General features: G+C 45.6%; 1 pseudogene; it reads right to left on the bottom strand.

Moving 5' to 3' along the window:
• Positions 1-462: 462 nt before the first annotated feature.
• On the bottom strand, positions 463-1,870 carry LOC147424383 (protein CURVATURE THYLAKOID 1A, chloroplastic pseudogene; annotated as a pseudogene).
• Positions 1,871-4,692: the final 2,822 nt, after the last annotated feature.

Consider the following 4,692-nt stretch of genomic DNA (forward strand, 5'->3'; position numbering starts at 1 on the left):
CAGCTTTTGATCACATCCGAACTTGCTTCTCTCACATTTTCAGCCATAACTTAGACCTACACACTTTCCTCTCCCAGCCAAAGTGTGGGCTCTCCATTGCGACTCTCATCACTACAATTTTGGAGCATCGAGAGTCACTTATCAGCCATACACATACTACATCACATGTAACTTTGGTCCCATAGGTCATATTTGACCTCCGAGGACGATAATAAAATCTATCTATCTCTCTATCTCTCTCTCTCTCTCTCTCTCTCTCTCTCTCTCTCTCTCTCTCTCTCTCTCTCTCTCTCTCTCTCTCTCTCTCTCTTAAATGGCACACACATAAATTACAATTCTAGAACAAAAAAGTCCACAATCAATCACCTTTCCCCCTGTGTCAAGTGCCACTATTTACAAGGCACTCTTAGTTCAGTCTTCACGGGGGGAAACGCATCAAGAGGATGCGTGCACCATGCAATTTTATTCCTTAGCACCTCCAGCAATCTTAGGCTTCAACTCTTCAATATCTCTCACCAGCTGCGTCAAGGTCAGGGGTCGGCGGGCAGAAGATCAGGGATGTCAATCACAACTCCATCCATTGCAGAATGCAAAGTTGTAGTCGACAAATCTGCTCCTACTCAGCCTGCGTACAGAATGCTTTGCAGTGCAGTGTACGTCTAGCACGTCAATAGCCGATACATCACATGCTGCTCCACATCAGTTGTCGGAAGGAATTTTACCTTGTTCAATGAGCGGTTGCCACATCATTGGACGTAATTTCTTGCCTTTTGCATTGCTCGTCTAACTCTGTGTGCCCACCTCCCCATGACCTTGACAGAAGGAAAAGGTTATCAACTGGCCTTTCCCGTAATGGTGGGCTCACGCGTGTAAGCGATTGGTTGCACCAATCGCGCGGGTACTCGCCCACCTTAAGTGGAAAGGTCAATTGATGACCTTTCCCTACTCATTCCTACTCTCCTTGAAAAGAAGGTACTTGTAGACAAACCAACCAATGTAACCCAAATCTACAAGCTCTAAAACCTTTGGAAGCAATGGCACAAAATTTAGAGCACCAACGATTGTGGAGGACAACCATATGGCAACAAAAGAACCCCCTCCATATACAAGAAGATTTGTCTTGTCCTCAATGCTATCCCACTTGGCCTTTAAATTTGCAATAAGCTCATTGGTTTGCATAGAGGTTGTTGTAGAGGTAGTAGAGGCCTTATCAGTGGAGGTTTTTGCTCGCACATGGTATGGTGAAGCCTGGTTAAACCTGATCCGCTGATGCTAACCCGCAATGGCCTATCGAGAGAAAGTCGCCACAAGGAAGAAGACGCCAAAAAGGAAGATCGAGAAGCCCTGAACACCTTGAAAGAAAGATGATCTCACTTGGCTTTGTTACACACTTTGAATAACATTTTGTCAAGGATTGTCTCAAAATTCTTTTGTGCATATAGCTTCATAATAAGCTCGCCTATAATAGCCTCCGATGAGATTGGAGGGAAACCGCGTGCAGAAGAGGGGAAGCCGTCCATGCTTTCCACATAGACCTAGACTTTGAGCTTTTGTCTGTCTCTCTCTCTCTCTCTCTCTCTCTCTCTCTCACTTAACGTGTTGGTGGCTTGCCTTTAGGGTGTGCATGAGAGAGGGGGGGTCAGAGATGTGGCGTTTCAGCTATAATTTTTTTCAGTTGAATTTCTTGCTACAGGAGCTTGGCTCTAACGCCCACTATGAGAGGGATAGCAGTTAATATATAGCCAAAGCGGGAAGCTATTGGTGGCGCGACAGAAGTTGGTACCATCGGCAAGGGCGTGCACTTCTGATTGCAAGAAGGCCAGGTATGGTGCTGCTTCATCCAGAAGGTGGGTAATTTGAGGAGGTGCATCCCAACTGGGTTTAGCTGAGCTTTCTGGAGAGAATTTGATAGAAGAGAGCCTATATGTAGTGCTTTGATCGGCCTACGAGTACGCTATGAGCGAGGAGGCGCAAGGGGCTGCTGCAGCATCGGAGAAGCTCTCACTTCATGCGGAAACTACACTGGTGGTGCATCTGCGGAGCTGCTTCAGAGACGACCGGAAGGACATTCTAGGAGCGGGTGCCCTCTCTCGGATGCGCCTACTGGGCTGCTCTACTCTCAACTTTTTGCAGCCAAGGGCGGCCATGCTTGAGAGAGGGAGCCTATAAATAGAAGTTCATAGGTTAGTTTTTTATTTGCAAGGATTATTGATGGTATTGTAATTGAGGTGAGTTCCTTGTCTCTTTCTCTCTCTCTCTCTCTCTCTCTCTCTCTCTCTCTCTCTCTCTCTCACGCAAGTGTGAGCACTTGTGCATGAGAGAGAGGGGGGGGAGGGGGGGGGGGGGGGGGGGGGGGGGGGGGGGGGGGGGGGGGGGGGGGGACATAGAGATAGAGCAAGAGAGAAAGAGTGAGAATATATTATCATATATCATATATAAGTTGTAATTTTTAACTGGATGAATATAATAGGCCTGAGAGAGAGAGAGAGAGAGAGAGAGAGAGAAGAGAGAGAGAGAGAGAGAGAGTCAAGGGATAGGGTGTGTAGAGAGAACTTGGGGAGAGAGAAAGAGAGGGGGGGGGAGGAAGAAAGAGCCATGAGAGAGAGAAAGAAGGGTAGGGGGTTAGGTGCATAGAGATAATGATGGGGAGAGAGAGAAAGAGAGAACTAAGATAGAGAGTAAGTGAGAGAGAGCGAGGGAGTAGAATTGAGAGAGATAGGTGGATGAAGGAGAGAGTAAGGGAGGATGGGAGGGAGTAGTTTGTTGAATGAGGAAAGAAGAGACAGAGTGATAGGGGGTAGGGTGCGGAGAGAGAGAGAGAGAGAGAGAGAGAGATGGTGGGAGACAGAGAATAAGGGAGAGAAATAGAGGAAAAAGAGAGAGGGGATAGAGAGATTGAGTGGGGTTGAAGATAGCGGGAGCTAGAGCAAGGGGGTAGGGTGCGGGGAGAGAGAGAGAGAGAGAGAGAGAGAGAGAGAGAGAGAGAGAGAGAGAGAGAGAGATGGTGGGAGACAGAGAATAAGGGAGAGAAATAGAGGAAAAAGAGAGAGGGGATAGAGAGATTGAGTGGGGTTGAAGATAGCGGGAGCTAGAGCAAGGGAGAGAGGGAGAGAAATAGAGAGAGAGAGAGAGAGAGAGAGAGAGAGAGAGAGAGAGAGAGAGAGAGAGTGGGGTTGAAGATAGCGGGAGCTAGAGCAAGGGAGAGAGGGAGAGAGAGAGAGAGAGAGAGAGAGAAAAAAAAAAACAGATGATGTTTTTTTCGCAGATCAGTCAAAAAAATTGTGCTTTGCATTCATGAGTTTATACTTAAGATGGCCAAGAAATTTGATGCTGACACTGATCCTCATTTTCCTAAGCACAACAACAACAACATTTTCTTTACATTCCACCCACCATTGGATCACTACTCTTTCATTTATTTGACCTGCAGTTAACCTTACTTGATATTAATTAACCTTTATGATGAAGTTACTCTATTGCAAAATAGTAACTAGGTGCTCTATTGGATAGCAGTAAAGCAGGGTTACATGACCTTACCCTAAGTCAGTGAGAAGAATTGACATTAGAGAAATTACTAAATAAAAACAATTGCAAATGGAGCATGAAGGGTCTTACTGACACTCACACCTGTTGCAACATGCCCATTGAGGTGTGTTTTTCTCTGTTGAATTGTTAAGTACATCCCCCCCCCCCCCCCCCCCCCCCCCCCCCCCCCCTCGGGTCGCGTACATTGCATCTTTCAATGATTGAAACGTGCAAACATGCATTGTATTTGGTTGACCTCTGCAATGGACCAAATGTTCCTTGTTTTGTGGAATCAAGAGTCGTATAATGCTCTCGCGTGTGAAACTTATACACTTGTCTTTATATATATTGTAGCTTGTTTGCAAGCACATTGTTAGAAGTGCCTCCAACCACCCAACCACCACTAAATAGTGATGTCTGATAATGTTGCAGCAATGTTGGCGGAGGGAGCTTTTTGCATTAGATTAGGGAATCCACCAGAAAGTTCCTAGAGAGAGCTTTTTCAATATATTTTCCAACCCGTCAATTTTCCATTTTAAAACTCCCTCTGAAGCTCTCTCCAAAAGCTCCCTCCGTTCCCCTACTCAAATCAAACATGTCTTGAGTTTTGACCTATAGTGGACTGAATCCTATGTTGCATCTTTTTGGCATGCTAGAACATGCTTTAGGTGTACAATTTCCTTGTATGTGTATTTTTTTTCTTGCAAATAGTCCCTCACTCACTCAATGGACATGTGAGTTTCTCTTGTTTTAGAATTCCCACGTCATTGCCATGCTGGAATAGTTTAGTGAAGGTTTTAAATTGATACTTTACACAATGATTTTTGTTCTAAACAATACTTCTTGCATGACCTCCCTGTCAAGGTCCAGGGTCGGCGGGGGGTTGCTAATCGCATCCCTTCATCTACTGAACTTTGCTGGGAGTAATCTCCATTGTAGTAGCTCAAATTGTTGTCAAGTCAACGCATGGAAACTCTGCAAACTTTCAGTTGCTCAACTTGTGACACATCAGCAGTTGTAATGAGCGATGGCGAGGGCACAAAAACTCTACAGACATGCAGTTGCTCAGCTTGCCATAAATCAGCAGCTGTAATAAACGATGGCAACAACAAAGCTCCTTGAGGGCTGACAAATCAGTGATAGGGGAAAAAAATTGCTTCTATCAGC

Source organism: Adiantum capillus-veneris, chromosome 25 (assembly GCF_014529385.1).
Source record: "Adiantum capillus-veneris isolate H3 chromosome 25, ASM1452938v2, whole genome shotgun sequence".
In the NCBI taxonomy this organism is placed as follows: domain Eukaryota; kingdom Viridiplantae; phylum Streptophyta; class Polypodiopsida; order Polypodiales; family Pteridaceae; genus Adiantum; species Adiantum capillus-veneris.